The sequence below is a fragment of the Barbus barbus genome (genome assembly GCF_936440315.1).
Source record: "Barbus barbus genome assembly, chromosome: 22".
Lineage (NCBI taxonomy): Eukaryota > Metazoa > Chordata > Actinopteri > Cypriniformes > Cyprinidae > Barbus > Barbus barbus.
The window spans coordinates 22,765,982-22,785,144 of NC_136750.1; the positions used below are offsets into that span (position 1 = coordinate 22,765,982).

The 19,163-nt window shown below is 36.6% G+C and overlaps 1 pseudogene across 1 annotated transcript; it reads right to left on the reverse strand.

Annotated features, from left to right (window-relative positions):
• Nucleotides 1-27: 27 nt before the first annotated feature.
• LOC306888065 (VPS9 domain-containing protein 1-like) lies at nucleotides 28-17,960 on the reverse strand (annotated as a pseudogene). The gene is made up of 15 exons (XR_013785970.1): nucleotides 17,850-17,960; nucleotides 17,367-17,439; nucleotides 16,633-16,910; nucleotides 15,606-15,717; nucleotides 14,372-14,434; nucleotides 13,619-13,671; nucleotides 13,333-13,420; nucleotides 11,691-11,776; nucleotides 11,084-11,604; nucleotides 10,700-10,829; nucleotides 9,356-9,561; nucleotides 7,641-7,725; nucleotides 5,141-5,245; nucleotides 1,917-2,033; nucleotides 28-1,027 (listed from the first exon to the last, which is right to left on the reverse strand). The product of XR_013785970.1 is annotated as a VPS9 domain-containing protein 1-like (transcript).
• Nucleotides 17,961-19,163: the final 1,203 nt, after the last annotated feature.

The window sequence follows — 19,163 nt, forward strand, 5'->3', positions numbered from 1 at the left end:
TGATCGGGTATGAAGAACTTGGGAAGGTTTAAAAAAAAAAAAAACATGGCAGCTGTCTCTCAAGCAAAGAGATTCAGGCTACATTCACATTAATCAACTCACATTACAGATCTTAAAAAAAAAAAAAAAAAAACATTCTGCTCAGACATAACATATACATTTGCTCATACAAATTATTTTCTTATGCCTATTTTCTATTCAATCCCCTCAACCTCAGTAACTGAAGACAGATAGTTCAGCAGCATTAAAGTTTCTTGCGCATCCAAACTTTTTTTTTAACATTGATTTCACTAATTGGACTATTAGAGTGAAAGGCAATTAATTAACAAATTAAGATATTTAAAAAAAAAAATAGATAAAACCTATACAGCTTAACATGATGGCTGTCTGCCAAGTGGCATATTTACTTGCAAGAGAAATGCACAGCTCCAAGTATAAATGTATAACAGAACTTTTAACAATTTCTCCATTATGTCCTACCCAGTTACGCTCAAATTGGCTAAAATTCTGAGCTAAAATACTACAAAAACTCAATTAGTGTCTCTTTTTATATTGTTTAATAAATAGGGTGTTACATGACGACAAATGCTAGTAGTGCTTTAATCTTTCATTTCCATTAATAAAATTCTCTGAGAAATAGATTGACCAAAAAAAACAAAGTAAATGGGATCAGAATATATATATATTCACATTTGTATATATATAATTAAAAAAAAAATTAACATTAACCTTTCCACAAACCCTTTCCTATCATCTGGCTCATTTCATCCCATTCAGTCTCAAATTATTTTGTTTTGCTTTGGCTACAATACCAATCTTTCTTCTAACCACATTCAGATGAACCTGCCCTGTAGCGCCCAAACACAGCAAATAACCTTCTCCAGTCCCTTCAAAAGCAGTAGGTGAGGAAGATCTGTATAGCACTGAAGTCTGGCCTGATTTGGGACTTGCACAGGCTGAGCAGAGGAGATACACCAACTCCTGAGGACTGTCAAACACGATGAGATCTTTCCGTCGGCTTAGGCACCTAGAACCAAAACAAACGGCTCTAATTAAACTGGATGAACAAGGACCATGTAAGGCAGCCAGCTACTTTAAGAGCAGAGACCGTTAGAGAAGCAAAAGCAAATGAAAGTGTTCTGCATCATTCTGGCAGAGGCTGGAAGTTTGTTTGACGTTTTGGCATGTTTATTGGTCTCCATTGGGTAATCTAATTAGAACTTAAGCCACCGTAGACCATTATTTCAGTAACGCGACCTTAAATAGAAACTTCACCCTGTGAGCAAAAACAAACAGCAACATTTCACTTCAAGAAGTGAAGTTCAAAGTTCAGCAAGGTCAGTGTAATTTATCCATCAAGGTAAGAGCAACACATCTGGCTGTGATCCAGGGGTACCGCCCAGCCCAGCCCCTCCCATTCTATTCGTTTCATTTAAGCTGCTCAGTGATGGATGAAGAAAGAGGAACGGATTTCAACATGGGACGCCGTAGCGTAAGTGACAGCTGTATAGACACTGCGCTCTGCAAAGTTAAACGTTTGGATAAAATGGGATAACTGTCACAGGGAGATCTGATGAGGCGGAACAACATTGTCTGATAGAGTTAGTGCATTAGTTCATCTTTTCCTGACCCACCATATGACCAAGTCCTTACTAAACTGAAAGATAACATTTGAAGGGCACAAATCCATTAAGGCAATAAATAATAATGATAATATAATATTAAAAAATGGTCATTTAATATAATAATATTAAAAAAAAGTCTCTTATGCTCACCAAGTCTGCATTTATTCAATCACAAATACAGTTAAAACCATATTGTAAAATATTATAATTTAAAATAACTTTTCTATTTCAATATTTTTTTAATGCAAATTAATCCCGTTAAGGCAAAGCTGAATTTTTAGCAGGCTTTACCTACGTCAGGTGGGTTTGGCAGCCGGGGGTGGAGCCCCACCCAAGAGCAATGACTCAACGTAGATCAGCACGCTCTGCAATGACGTCAGGCAGTACCCTTCCTCTCCAATCAGATACCTGTAGACATAAATAAACACTTCATTAGCGCTTCTGCTCACAAGGGAAAACAAGATGTCTTCCACTGAGGATCAACTTCAAGTGAACCCGTCGGTTAATGAGACTAAGACACGAGATCAAGCTGAAGCCAAGAGCCAGTGTGTAACATGCTAGGGAATGTGATGAGAGAAGAGAAAGTAAGGAAGAAACCAAAGACAGTACGAGACAGATCTTTTCATTCATTAAAGTTTGCTCAAATATAATAATCATCATTTTGCACCTTCAAGTCATTTTAAACCCATGCCATAAAGTCATATTTGATTTGAGACCTGCTTGAGGTGCAGATTATCAATGAAAGGCTAAAGTTTGTATAAAGAACAAAAACCTCTCATATGACTTAAAGCGATAATTCACCTAAAAAGAAAAAAAAAAGAAAAAAAAAAAAAGAAAAAATGGAAATTTGCTGAATTTACTCACGCTCAGGCCATTCAAAATGTAGATGAGTTTCTTTCCTTATCAGATTTGGAGAAATTCAGATTTGGACTTGCTCACCAGTGATTCTGGTGCCGTCAGAATGAAAACATAACCCACAAGACCCTAGTCCATCAGTTAACATCTTGTGAAGTGAAAAGCTGTTTGTTTGAAAGAAACCTATACATTGTGTTTTAACTTTAAACTGTTGCTTCTGCTGCATGCCTGATATCTCTCTCCAGAATCAGATGAGATTACTTTTTTCACAGGAAAAAGCTATATTATGGATAAAGGACTCATTTTAGCCAGCAGCAATGGTTTGAAGTTGAAAATGTCTTTTCACTTCACAAGACATTAATTGATGGACTGGAGACATGTGGTTCACTTGTGGATTGTGATGTTTTAATCGGCTGTTTGAAGTCTCATTCTGATGGCACCCATTCGCCGCAGAGAATCCATTGGTGAGCAAGTGATGCAATGCTAAATTTCTGTTTGAGATGAAGAAACATTTTTATATCTCAGATGGCCTGAAAGATGGACCATTCTTTTAAGTAGCTTTGGACACTTTTGAATCCTGCTACTATGAACAGTTGGTGAATAAGTAAAAAAAAAATTGTGTTCAATGTCAAAAATAACAGCAAGTTTAGAACAACGTGAATGACGACAAACTTGTCTTTTTTGGCAAGCTATTCCTTTAAATCAGTCTAAGACATGCCTATAGTCCAAATGAAAGGAAACCTGTTAACTGTGCCTGAGTACACTTCCTATCACAACTTTCCTCACACACTGCAGAGGGTTCCACCCTCAGTTCCAAGCCACCGAGCAGCATAAACATCTAAAGAGCTTTTATTTGTATTTTTATAGGGAGAGAAAAACCCAAACCAGAATATCCCCAACATTCCTTGTTAAGTACCAATCTAACCAGCCTGTAAAATGTCCAGTTTTGTACTGATAAACAGAGCTCAGGGCTGCGGTCTGAGTAGACACGCAAGAGTACAGCGCAGGAGGGGCTACATGAATACCCATAACGCCGCTCAGGAAACAGGTCAAGCGGTCACCTAAACGAACTGAGATCTCACTGTTGTGATATCCTCTGCTCAAAAAAAACAGACATGAAAGATGGCATCAAGGTTTAACGTCACCAATAAGAACTGTAATATTTGCTTGTGGGTTTATTCCAACATGTTTAGACTGGAGGGGATTTTTCTAGCTGACATATTTATGCACAAAATCTGTGACAGTGCAATAGATGACATTTCGATTATTGGAAACAAGCGAGGTAGTGTTCTGTCGATACTTGATACATGCCCAAATGACATCGAGACTGGCACTTAAGAAGATATATGACAAGCCAAATTTCAAAACAGCATCATCTACCCTAACATTTTCAACAACTGATGCCAAAAATTTGACAGTCTGTCAATGGGTTTTAGAGGCTGTCTGAGATGTCATTCTCTATTGCATAATATTTAGTCAGGCTGAATTGCAGATTTTTAACCCATTATACCAATAACATTTAACTCACAGCCATATTGGTATCTACAGGACAATATTTTACAATTTTTGTGTTTGCTTGTTTATTTGATAGTTTCATGCTAAGTCTAAGTCTTCTGGGGAAGTCGTGGCCTAATGGTTAGAGTCAGACTCGTAATCCAAAAGGATGCGAGTTCGAGTCTCAGGTCCGGCAGGGATTGTAGGTGGGGGAAGTGAATGTCCAGCACTCTCTCCACCCTCAATACCACAAATGAGGTGCCCTTGAGCAAGGCACCGAACCCCCAACTGCTCCTCGGGCACCGCAGCATAAACGGCTGCCCACTGCTGGTTCACCATACTTGGCCATATGTCACGTCACTTTCACTAAAGCTAAGAACTGGATATACATAAACTACCATTCAAAAGTATCATAAGCGCCACAACAAAAGGTCATTGCAGACCGAGGCCAAAATTTTCAAATGCGTTTTTCCATATTCCCCATCCTTTCCTATCAAAATGTATGCTACGGATGCAAAAACGCAGAAAATCGAACCTGATCCAAATTTTTTTTTTGACAGACAAAAGTTTCGGAGGCAGTGTGCAAATGTGATGACACAACGAGAGATCGTATTTATTTTTTAACGTGCGAAAATTTCGGAGTGTGCAGAGACCTTAACGTTTCTTAAATTCCAAATCAGCATGTGAGAATTATTTCTGAAAGATCATGTAACACTAAAGACTAGAGTAATGGCTGCTGAAAATTTAGATTTGCCATCACAGGACTAAATTACCTTTTAGATTACAGTAAAATAAAGTTACATTTAAATCGCAGGATTTCACAATATTACTGTTTAACTGTATTTTTGATTAAATAAATGTAGTCTTCATGAGCATAAGAGACTTCTTTTAAAAGCATTAAAAAATATTTTGACATTGACCCTTCCTTCTGTGGTTATTTGCCACTGGTATCACAAGCTAATGGTCACTTAATTCTTTATAAAGTCTAAATGTAAAAAGAGAACGACTTTACAAAAGAATGTCACAAGACATGGCCTGGTGGGAGGCACATGCACAATAGGGTACAGAAAAGTGTGGGCCTTCTCTCATAACTTCCCATGGCTCATTTTCAGTTCATACTTGCAGAGAATACAAATATTACACAGCACTTTATATTGAAGACGCACCCCTCGTGAATGAACTCTTCCAATGCGGCACATTCAGACACCAGCTGAGGCATTTCACTGCGTAAAACCACGAACTCCAGGATGGGAAACAGGTCATCAGCACCTCTGAGAAAGACAAAATGGGAAAAAAAAAAAATAAATTAGATGAAGTAAACAAATCCAATTAAATTTATTGGCAGGATAAGCTATCCTCAGGAAGAACAGATAAACCCCATGATTCGTGCGTTGGAGGGACGTTTGCGTGAGAAAATAACTGAGTGTCCCCTTTCCTGCCGGACACCTGATATGTTTCATACAGGTGAGAATAGCTGTGCATACCATCATCATCTCTGTTCCAACACTGTTTCTGCTGCTACCAAAAGGCGTGCTGGGATGACGCGGCAGTTAGCTTGTTCAAGCCTGTTTGTCAAATTATGGCAAAATCTGAGCAAATGTTGAAGAGCTTTTTTTTTCAGCGAGGGCAGAATTTGACAGTTTAACAATGTGAACTTGAAGGGTGATGATGGTAATGAAATTTGTTGCAGCAAAAAAAAAAAAAAAAAAAAATGCAAATGCATGAGCTTTAAGAAACGAAAAAACAAAGATGTATTATAGACCAATATGCCCCCTCTAGAGAAAAGACAATAGAATACTACAAAAGTTGGACAGACAGAGGAAATGACTGCTGTGCAGTACGAAACAGCAATATAAATTTAAGTGCAAGTGAACGTAATCCCGAAAGGAGGAGAAGAAAGAGGAGAGAGAATGGAACAGAACAACCGAGAAAAAGGGTGAGAATGGCTAAATTGTTCGTGTTCATGCATGCATGAGGACATTCATTCTCCCTCACAACCAAACACAAACTTAAAAGCAAAACAAAGGCAGAATGCGTGTTGGCTGTGCTACCAGGGCAAAATCAGGACAAGTCTCACAATGACACATTTCCTTTCGGATCGCTGATGCCTTTATAGCATAATCATTTTTAAACCAAAGTTCAAGCACGGGATTGAAAACACCCAAATAATGCTAACGAACCAAAACCGTTGGATTTGGAAAGCAACAGTACACGGTTCTGGTAAGAATAAACAAATATACGAAAATTAGGGATGGGCAGTATTACCAAACCATCTAATTGCAAAAATCATAATTATAAAATACAGCGTTCCAAATTAAATAAAAAAAAGGAAGCTTTAACCATACATTGCAATTAACAACAAATTAATAAATATAAAGTTTCAACTATTAAACTGCAGAAATTAAGTAATTTTAAACAACAACAAATATTACTTATTAAATAAATTAAAGACATTTTGGGATTTGCGATTCATAGATTTTTCTTTTCCATTTCAATTTTGGCTTCCAACAGTTAAAACAAGATAATTGAGAATTAAAAACACAGCCTGCTTTGCCCCTGATTTTTAAATTACGTCACCACGGATATACTGAATTGTATAGATATTATAACAATCTGCACCAGTTGATACATTTCACGTCAGCTAAATGTTCTTTCTTAAGAGAAAAACACAATTGTGAGTCATTGTACAAGTGTTGCAAGACAGTGCTCTAACAACAAGCATCTACATCAGTCATGGGGCACCAAACCGCTGAGCACGTGCGTCACCAGCGAGCCACCGCTCTGCAAACTGTGATGCAAAGAGACATGTAGATATGACACAAGTGTTCATTCTACCCTTGCTTCCTAGAATGAAGCACGAAATCAAGAGAGAAAGATGAACAGGCAGCTTGTTTTGATAGGTGTGGCAGGGCCAAAAGGTTAGACATCAGAACGGCCCACATGATCTCCAGGCGCAGAACACTAGCGTGAGCTCGCACTTTAACCGTCAAGATCGCAGCTGAGACGGGAGGAAATTTAAGATGTTTTCCAAAAGAGTGGAGGAGATGCTGAGGTCTGCAGGAGAATTACCACAGGGAATATGAGCCAAGTACATTCACTCCGATAAACCTGAGTGAACTCGCATATTTAAGAAAATGTGCGTCATCAGGATTTTACTCCGGTGGAACACACCCGTTCATGCTGTAAATCCAGAATTCAAGAGTTATACAAATTAGAAGAGAGCTGGCCAGAAGCAGTGTGAACATCTCATGAACTACAACATAACCAGAGCCGCAAGTCTCCATCCGCCATAGATAAGGCTCACTTTTGGTTAGCATTACTGGATCAATTTGACTTGAGCTAATCAGTTCTACACTCAGACCCTCTCTCAAAGTGCATCAAGGCCAAAGTCTGCTCCAGACAGGGTGACCCACTTAGAGAGGAAGAAGTCAGCTCCAAGCGCCCCGCAGGGGCCAGAGGGTCAAGATAGAACCCCTGCTGAGCTTTGGGCTCCGTGAGGTCTGATGAAGTCTGACACAAGGCTAGCGGACAAGCAGGAGATTGTTCTAGAAGGACTCGGAACTCCAAAGTTCCTTCATGACTCGTTGTACTTTTGAAAGGACAGCAAAAAGGATGGAGCTTCACAGGAACATAACAGTTTTTATGTTTAGACTTGTGCATACTCACATTGCAGCTGATTTGGGTGGAGGATCATTTTCTTGCAGGAGGCAGTACTCTTCAGCACAGCCACAGATGATTCGTAGAGTTCTCACTGCAATGAAAAATCAACTGCAATCAAAAAATAATAATAATAAAACAAAAAAGTGTGGACAGGACATGGATGTATATTCAAAATGTAAGGGTACATATTAGCATTGATAAGCACTCTTAAAGGGATAGTTCACGCAAAAATGAAAACTCTGTCATTACTTAACTTATTGCTGTCTAGGGAGGGTCTGAAAGCTCTCGGATTTAATCAAAAATATCTTAATTTGTGTTCCGAAGATGAACAAAGGTCTTACGAATTTGGAGCGACATGAGGGTGAGTAATTGATGACAGAATTGTCATTTTTGGAAAAGGAATACATTTTCAAACCATGTCTAGAAGGTTATATTTATGAAGTATGGAACCACATTTTTCACATAAAAAAAAAAAAAAAAAAATTACCAAAACATTTTATGAAGTCAAAATAAGATAGTCATAATTAGTCATAACTATCTCATAAGTATAACTTAGTATATCAGTTCCAGCTTTCTCATAATTATAAGTTGAACTATGACAAGTCATAATTATAACAACGCTCAAAATGTGAGGTCATAATCATGACATCTCAATTTCAACTGTCAAAACTATGATTTATCTTCATCTCAACTTTGCATTTATCAATTATTAAAAACCTAAATTTTCACTGTCATAATTTTGACTTCATCTCAATTAGATTAAAATTATAACACACTGTTTAATTATATATCAAATTATAACTTTTTATTTCACCTATACAATAAATTACTTAGTACATAAATTTGACTAAGATTTTATTTTCCATTTTGTCTTTTACAAAACGTACTAGTCAATTATGATTAAATTCTAAATTCATAATTATGATTACCAAAGCATGATTTGTAGGTGGCAGAAATGATTTTCTAAAATGTTACAATACTTCCTCCTATCCCAGCTTAATATACAGAGATAGCTATAAGTGAGCAATTTGTAGGCTGATTTCACTTTGTGTTTGGTAAACCGGTTTAATCACATTATATTTTTGCAATTGCGTTTGAACACCAAAGTCCTGTTTACACCTTAATGTGTTTTTAGTGATCGACTATCTATCTGATTTGTTAAAACTGTTCCATTTACACTTGGCCACATAAATGTCTCTCTGCAAAAACCAGAACTGCAAAATTAACAATTCACATCAACGAAAACATGGGCTGCATTCTATTCATCATTAACTAATTTCAAGATCAGAGACCACAACAGGGGAGAGCACGGCATCAGTACTCGTAAGATAATTTAGTCTCACTAATTTTAATGAAAATTGTGTTGAGCATCTACAACTTTCTTTCAGTTACATTTGCAGCAGTCTCAAAAGCATTTTGGAGGGCATATTCAAGTCACCTTTATTTATATAGCGCTTTTACCAATGCAAATTGTGTCAAAGCAACTGCACAATATCAAAATAGGAAAATAGTGTGTCAATAATGTAAAGTGACAAGATTAAACACTCAATTTTCAGTTAAAGGCATTTCATTATTGAATTCAGTGATGTCATCGTCCAGCTCAGTTCAGTTTAAATAGTGTCATAGCTAACCGATCAGAGAAAAGTCTTGAAGTGACCAGGTGTAAACAGGCCCTAAAGTGACACATTGAAAGGGTTTGTGGTTTCAATTTATGATCTTACCAATACACTCCAGTTTCTTCTGAGGACAATACCCACTACACAGAAGCTTCAGCTCCTGCACCGCTGACTCGTATGGATAGGAACCATGCAGCACAGCTGGGTCTCTTGGGAACAATTTAGATGGAACACCAACATCACCAGGTGAAAGATTACGATGAAGACGCATGCTGCTCTCAACAGCCAGCTCCCGTTCTTGATGCACCTTCCTAAAGCATCACAAAAAAACCCAAATATTTATATGCAATTTATATGCTAAACCATACAGCATCTATGAAAGTGCTTTGATGACTAAGAGCTTTTTGTGAGCAGTTGTAAGGGAAGATGGTTATTTTCAGCCATGCTCTAACTAAAGAATAATGCATGATACAAATTGACTAGTTGAGTTGGGACTACTGAATTTTAGATTAATAGTGCCATCTACTGCTCCTTGTCTAGACAATTCATATGATTCAACATGACTGTAATGCTGCCGTTCAAAGTAGTAATTTGAATATTCTATTTTTGAATAAGGAAAAAAATTAATTTCTTTGTATTATTTAATTAAAATATTGTACACAAGTAAAATTGAAAAAATCTTCAATACAAATCTGTGCAACAGGGGATTAACCTAATTCTTGTTCTAGTCATAAATACTAGTCATTAAGTCAGAAATTAATTTATTAAGAATTAATATTAAGATTCTATTTCAAATAAATGCCATTTATCTATTCATTTCCACAAAAACCATTAAGCAGTACAATGGTTTTTTTTGTTTTGTTTTTTGAAAAGAAATGTTTCCTGCTGTAAAAAACTGCGCTCCTTATCAGACATTGCATGCAAGATGAAATGAAAATGACATCCATAATTTTCTGAAGATAGTCGGTTTCCTTCAGAAATACAGTGATATAAAAACACCCAAGCGTTTTCCCCACCTGCTAACCATTCAAATTTCCATAGGTGGTATTTATTTTAATGATATTCTAATGGGACACTTTGTGATACACAAACACCGGAAAACAACGCTGTAGTCCAAACGAGCCTTTCGTTGTAGTTCTTGAAAAGGGACTTTTTAAAAACTAAATATAGCCCTTTGAAGTGGACTATGAGACTTGTAACTTTGTAGATCTTTTTATGCCGAAACATACACACTGACTAAAATTCAAAAAGCGAAAAAGCATAATAGGACCCCTTTAAAATACTTTTTTTGGGGGGTTTAAACTGTTATAGGACTTCACAATATTACTGCAGTTAATCAAGTAAATCAGATTTGGTGAGACTTTTCAAAAACATGCACACATTTATTTAAAAACACACACAAAAAAAAAAAAAAAAACTCAAACCTCCAACAATTATTTTGTGGCTTACCTAAAAAGTGCCAAGAGAGGGTGCCAAATAGGGGTGAAGAAGACTTCCTCTATACTCGCCACACATTGGTCCTTAGAATTCGCAGTGTCGAGACATTCAAAAGAGAGAAGACACAGTGACAGCAGGCGATCTGTTTCACACAAAGATGAATCCATTTACCACAGACAATCAGCCAACTAGTCCATTTCATAAAAGGACCTTTTTACAAACACGTTTATGGTAGATTATGATGCTCAGGCGTTAGTTACACCCTGATGCAGTGTGAACACATGATACAACCGTACGGATCTATAACAGGGGATTTCTACAAATGATGAACTCACATGTTGCACATATCTAGTCACAACTAAGATCTCATTCACACAAGAACAAACACTTATTTACCGATAGCATTTTGGATGTCTTTGACGATGGCCTTCAAGTGTTCCTTCAAAGCCCGCTCCTCAAGATGATCAATATGAGACATGAGGTTTGTGCGTGTTGTGTCAAAGGTCACATCTGAGTCCGTATCATCACCACTGTGAGAAGGAACCCAGTCCAGCGGAGTAAGAAACTTCTCTAGATCCTCAAAAGAGTTCTCCTCATCTGTGGAGACCAGAGTTGAGCACTCGTCCAGGTCGGTCTCAGACTTTGTGTCATTGGCGTTGAGGTCGTGGGATAGGGAAAGGGAGATGGAGGCGTCAGATAAGCTGTGTGTCATGGCAGATTTGAGCGGGCTCTGCTGCTGCAGAGAGATAAAACTGTCGGACAGGAGCAGGCTTTGGGCGCTGCAGGAGGGCTTTAAGGGTAGTGAGAGACCAGGCGTTGTGCTCAGAGGAACACACTGGCTCACTATAGGATACAGTCTGTTATACACCCGATACTGGAGCCTCTTCAGCAACTTCATGACTGGATGGTCTGGGTAGCTGGGATTGGAAAAGAAAAGTACCAGATGACATAAAATACGGAAGAAACCTTTATGCTTAAAGATGATCTGACAGCATGAACCTACCTGAGAAGACATGACATGAGACCTGAAACCAGCGCTGGATCATTTGGATTCTTTTTTAGATTAGCTTTCCAAACGTTTGGCCATTCCTGTGATTAAACCAATCAAATCATAATTTATATATTTGTGCACATACACTTATGTACAGTCAGTATGATATTGTAAGAATTACAGAACCTCAGACACTTTGAACTCCTGAGATGGACAACACACACACACAGTGCATTAACATACAGACATCTGTCTCCACATCCCACTGAGAGAAAATGCAGGAAAATGCCTCTCACATATGCATCAGTTCCTTTTCATCCCCTTCCTTCCCCTCACCCATCCTTCACTCACTCAGCTCACTCAGAATGGTCGATAGTAGAATGTAAAGTTCTACATTAATGCAAGTGATATTTACAGTCATGTTTGGTATCATTTGAATTGTCTCAGGGCGACTGGTACAATGGTCTCATTCTTATAAGAAGTAAACTAAAAGGTAATACAGATCCTAAGAGTTCAGAGATATTTTGCATACTGTAGAGGGTGGGTCAGTTCCCAGTGGTTTTCATGCAAATTACCTTCTGTCCCAAAAGGTGCTAACTCGACTTGATTAAATTGCAAATTACAATTGTTAGTTCCTGTCTCCAGTTTGGGGGATGCTTATCCTGGTCTGAAGTACTTAAAGAAATGGGGCAAAAGGATCGGGGCGAATCTGTAGCCAGAAGCCCGTAGTGTGGTGTCTCAATACTCACACTATGTATTTCTATAAAGTCAGGTATGCATCCTTTACTCGTAGATTTATCTTTGAGAATTCGATGTTTTGTATTGATATGATTTGATCTCTTTGAATTGCTGTGTAATTGACATAATACATACAGTATTTACCTGACTGATAATAAATGGTTACATTTGACCTTATTCTGTTTTACTCTGTAATTATTGACTCTAGCAGATTACGTTGCATCCTTGTTAAAGACATGAGCAACCGAATGAACGAGTAAATATAAAGTCAAGAGTTAACTAGAATAATCAAATATCAGAAGAATACTAATTAGAAATAGACAAGCAATCAATTTGTATTTCAAGCTAAATACGAGGTCATAATAAAATGGAGTCAGATTAGAGTTTAACTTAAATTGAAGAACTTTGCACACTGGAAAGACCGAACACGCAGGAAACCTTCATCCACCATCGGAAACCTTCTTTGGGCCAGATGGGTGGACCTCACAATATAAAAAAAAAAAAAAAAAAAATTTTAAGCAGTACAACTGTTTACTATGATAAATAATTCTTAAACACCAAATCAGCATTTTAGAATGATTTCGGAAGGATCATGTGAAACTGAAGAAAATTCTGCTTTGCCATCACATGGGAAATAAATAAATTATATATATATAATTTTTTTTAAATTTTCAAAATTAGTAATATAGAGAAGTCATTTTCAATTGTAAAAATATTCTATAACAGTTTTACTACTGTATTTTTTGTATTTATCAAATAACTGCAGCCTTGGTGAGCAGGAGACTTTTTTCCCCCAAGAACAATAATTCTTACCAACCCTAAACTTTTGAACAATAGTGTAGGTTTACTGGTTACATTTGCAGTTGCAGAAATATACAAAAGATAGTTTAAAAAGCTACAATATGCATAAACTTACATGATCTTGCTCATATTCAAGCACATTTGCATACAGAGCCCGCTGCTCTTGTTCCTCGGGTGTCATGGTTCCACAGCTCGCAAACCTCCTGCAAACACACACAATTGCATGAGCCCAAATTAACAGTATAATTAAAAAAAAATTGTTGCGCATTATACAACTTAAATGCATTTGCATAATTCTCTTGCTATTACAAGGTATTATGTCATGCACAACACAAATATTAAATCAAAACTCATAATACAACAAAACAACTTTATATGGCCTATGGGTCAAAAAGTCTAACCTGTTGGCTTCTTCCTGCAGCCGGAGTCTCCTTTCCTCCATTTTTCTTTGAAGCTGCATAAGCTCAGGAAAACTCCCAAACTTTTGAAAAATTACCACACTCAGAAAAAGCTATCAGCAGACGGCAAACCTTGTTCACAGCACACTGATTAAACATTCCCCCAACACACTTAAAGTTTGCTTTTTCGCATATCCACATTCTAGTGAGGCAGTGCTGTAAGCTTTTAGTAAATTGTTGAAATTGGAGATTTTTAAAAGAATTAAATCAGATTTCAATTAAATACTTAAAATGCAAATAAGATGATTTAATGAAACTTGAAAATAAAACTTAAAAGGAGCATTGAGAGTTTGAACAATAGACGCCTCTGGTTTGCAGAGAACGGGGTCACAGAGGCATTGACCTTCCAACCCTAAACACCCCCCACCCCTCAGACACTAATCGTGACAAGCATCTCAAAGGTCAAACATTGATGAACTTAAAGCAGACATCAAAAGCCCTTTGATAAGCTTATGTAATAACCTCAACAACAGTGCAAGTAATTGACAGAAATGATTGATGGAAAGACAATAGACAGTAACAGATACGATTGGAAGAACAATCCAAGTACGGCCACCAGATTCACAAAGACTACATTTTAACACCCGTCCAGTTCCAGGCTGATTTTGAAACAGAATCTTAATGCAATGCATTTAGCTGTAAAATCTGAAACCAGATCTTAACCAAAGAAACAGCTCAACAATCTATTAAGGATACTGCATCATGCCTGGCTTTGGCTATTATCAGATTCTCCATCATCTGCCTCTGGAGTGAGAGGGTCTATAATAAAAAAAAAAAGAGAGAGAAAGACCAGTATTATACAAATAATTCAGTTTCAACTTTATTACTCTTTACTCATTGGAAGAAAAACTTTTTAAACACATAAGGAAATTAAACTGCCACCACACTAAACATTCAGAAAACATCCACCCAATCTAATCACAAAAATTACTTCAACTGGCCACCAGTTCTTCTCTAAATGTAAATAACACTTTTTGCCTCAAATCAAATGATCTAAAATTAGTGTATGAATTAATATGAAGTTAAATAATGCAGAACTAGTTAAAGGCCATATCACAGCATGACATTATCACTTTCAAATATGGGTTTTCAGATGGCAAAGATTCATTGTAATTAATGGAAACATTTTTAGCATACCAAGTACGTACAATTTGCATTTAAATTTATACGATTTTAATATAATCAGTCAAAACGAACCTTCCAGAATGTCTTGATTTTGTTCCAGTATAAATGGATATCCATCGGCGTTTCTCTGCGTCTCCGGTTCATTCTTGAAAACTGGACACTGTTTGTGTCCCGCCGAGCAACCTTAAGTTTGACCCGCCACCAAAACTTAAACGAAAGAGCTTACCGTATAAGTCAATACGATATTGCTCATTAAAACTACGAAAGTAGTTGTGATAGCGACCTAGAATTATTAAACGTGAATCGTCTTTGTTTGCGTGCGGCCAATCTATCGCTCTGATCCCCTGACTGACTCCCAAACCACAGCATGAGTCGCAGCGGTCGCACCACACGGACATGTGAGTTTAGTGAAGCGCGCAAAGCCATTTAAAACAGGAGGTGTGTGTTCTACGCATGCGCGCAATAAGGTAACAGATCACGTGCGTAAACATCTGAAATTGGGTCAAAGAAAAAGTTAATTGTTTATGGATTTTCCACACACATACCATTTATACACATTATGAAAGCTCTGAAACACAAGGTGGAAATAATCACAAAGTGAAATATTTTTATTGCCTTTTGTTTCCTTTTTTCTTTGTATTGTTTTTGCAAATACTTTTTTCTTCATAAGAATGCTAATGAAACAGACTCAAGAACCTTACGTTTTTTAGGGCTTCCATTTTATATATGCATGCATGTGTGTATTCATTTATTAATTTCCTAAAGTAAGCATAAATAAGCATACACATTTTTTTCCCAGACTTACCAATGAGGTTTTTTGTGTGGCCTGACCAGGGGTAAGTCTTGCCAGCCGAGCCTCATAATCAGCCTTACGTTTTTGGTTGAGACGTGATGCTTCTTCAATAGGCGTTAATTGCCTGTCATACACATACAAAACTTGTGTACATACTGTGCATTAGGCACAGTGAGACTAGAAGAACATGATGTCCTATTAACTTCATACATATGGATGCAGAATAGATTTGTTCTCTATTACAAAACTGATAGCCTTGAAAGATCAATTTTAGGGGTCAGCGGTCAGTGGAAGTGCAAGTAAACGTGAAACGTGGGGTGTCATGTGAACCATTATTTAAAAAAAATAAAAATACAGTGATGAACATACTAATATTAAAGGTTCTGGACTAGATCTCTAGGTTTTTTAAATTTTTTTGTTTTATAATAATAAATACTTTACAACAGTTTTTTAAATTTTAAAGCAAAATCTTGCAGTTTTTTATAAAAAATTTTTGTCTTGGTCTCTTTTTCTTACGGAGGCATCATCCAGATAAAAACAAACTTGTTGTTATTGCTTTTTGCTTTCTTAACTTTATTTGAATAATATCCATTAAAAATGAAACATCATATTCAGTTTTTAAGTATTTAACAGAGGCTATTCTGTATCTTGTTAAACCAAGCATATTATTCTTTGAGAATCTAATTTAATAAAACAGGGGCATTCATTATGGAGAAAGTTAAAGTGAATTATAACACTTTTATTTAATGTAGAGCTCTGAGATGTATATTATTAAATTATATATTATTTATATCATACATTATTTTAGAACTATATAATAGTAATGTATAATTTTCAGTGTTATTTAATCTTGTTTTTGTTTGTTACCTTGTATGTCTTTGTAACAACAACAACTTTGTATGACATACTATATCTTTTGGAACCAGATGTGAACGATCGATAGATATTTAGACTCTGTACTCATAATTATGTAGGTTCCCCCACATTCCGCTGTTATGTATACAGCGGTTATGAAACTCTCAATATCTCACAGCCTTACTTTCGGTTGTCTTGTGATTCCATTGACTGAAGCTCCTGGAAGACTTCAGGTGGCAGGAAGGGGGAGTCAGTCCTCCCTCCCTCAGAGAGTCATTTTGGGATGATTTGTTGCATTAATAGCTGGAAAGGTGATCTGTTGGGAAGCGGACAGAGGAGTGGAGAAAATGACAGGTGTTGGGGACTCATGCTTTCTCATAATGCATGATTTAACTCTCTCTAAACATTGCTCAACTAGTTTCACCATCTTCTCCAGTTCCACTGACTCCATCGCTGCCTCCTCTGCAAGAAGAAGTGCATACGTCTCATTCAGTCAATAAAAACAGAACTTCAAAGGTACAGTCTGACAGTGGAGTTACTCCAGCCAAATCAACCAGGCACACTTTACATAAGCCTGAAAAGTTAATCATGAACAAACGTGATATCTAGCCTTATCTTAATAGGGCTTTAATAATCACTTAATGCAATCTACAGAAGTTAAGATACGTTTGAACCCTGTGTCTCTTGTCAATTAAATCAACTTTGATGTCATGATGAAGCACACAAATTTGTGAGACAATAGCACATACAATCTCTTCCCTAAAAGTTCTCTCTTGAAAAAGGAAGCCAGTTTACATGACAATGACTCAGGCAGAGGAAATAAAGTGCATTGTGAAATAACCTTTGGAGCCTGAAAGCACACATCACATTTGAATAGAAAGGTTGAAGTCATTTCTTAATTAAGTATGATTAACTTACGTTTAGATGTGACATCTTCAAGCAGAGCATGAGAGATGTAGTTGATACTTCTCAAATATTCACAGTACGCCTCCTTTAAAAGGGAATAAATAATCATAGTGGGTGGCAGGAAGATTTTATTGGATAATTTTATTCTATTTATTCAAGATGTCCTGTTCTGGTGTATCTTGAATTGCTACAACCATCCACAAAAAACAAAACAAAAAGAGAAACACAACATGATTTTTCATCTAAATCTGCACTGAATCTGTGTTTTCACATGAACTCAAACTCCACACATCAAAGGGTAATAAGCACTCCATATGACCGCTGATGTGATTTTATCAGGACTTTTAGTGAATAAAGTTCACATTTTGGACGCGATCGACTGGAGCCGCAGTTTTGTGGGGAAAATCGTCGGCTTTGATCAACGTTTCCTCTGATAAGTGACTTAACTCGCGCATGGACTAAACAGGGCAGGTCTAAAGATTTAAACATCAGTACCTTTTGTCTGTTGCCGGTCTCCAGCTGAATGGCCACTTTTACAAGTCTCATGGTATTCTGCAGCGGTCTTTGATTGCTGTCACTGACAGGAGCGGCCATCCTGCCAAACAATCGCATCCGCAACAACCCCTAGTGTCGAAATTACTGCGCTTTCAAAATAAAAGATGAAATCATCCGTTTAAATAAACAAAGAAATGCAACCTATTTTATAACATTGTTTACACGCGTTGAACACACTTGAGGTTTGGTTGTGTGAGCAAAAAAAAAAGTGAAAAGCCTCTTCAAAATGGTAACCACAGACCTTATCATATTAATAATTATCAATATAATAAATGTAACAATAAGGCAAATGTTCAGAAACCAGCCTGATTTTAATAAAATGTGGCTATATTGGCATACATATTGCAACAGAAACATAAAAGAATGTTAAATTGATTATGTTTTTATTTCCCCCCCCTGCCATTGAATCTTTGAAGTACCATATTATGTGTTGTTACAATGCAATAAATACAATGACATAGACATAATAATTTAGCACTGTCATATTGCCATCTTTTACAAAGTGGTGAAATGAATGAAGTGCTGATGATACATAATACCAGAGATGTCACGATATCATGCAGTGTAGTTTTAGTATTATTTATATTATATATCATTATAGTATTTATAAATATTTGCTTGTATTTTCATTTTAGTTTGTTTACTTGTAATGTGCTTTCGTCATTTTCAATTGTTTTTAAATATTTATTTGAATCTAACTTTAATGTTTAAGTAATTTTAGTACTTCAGCTTAAATTTATTTCAGTTTCAGTCATTTTGTAAGCTCCCCCCCCCCCCCCCCCACACACACACAAAAACATGTTTTTTTATAACACTTACATAATATTTAAAAGCCTTGTTTTTATATTTTTAACTTTACAGTTGTGCAGTAAAATTCACTTTTCATTCATGGAGATGACGAAAAAAAGCGCCAAAAAACCTTCTGAAAACAAAGAGGACTTTTGAGAGGACAATTTCATGAAATTACCATTATATCCATTAGATGGTAGTAGAGGATCACTCAATAGCTCAGTTGCCATTTCCACTCCCTAGTTTTCTAGCTTTTTTAGATTTATTTTGAAAACTACATTTAAACATTGCCTTAAAAAGGACACATCAAAAACAGTTTTAACTGTAGAAGCTGCTAAACACAGATTTGTTGCTGTTGTAGTTTTGTTACTCTTAATTTACTCTGCATCACTTAATGCACAGGTCTATTTTTGACATGGGTTAAGATCGTTCCACCCAGGGCAGTTATCACTATCAATCATAGCA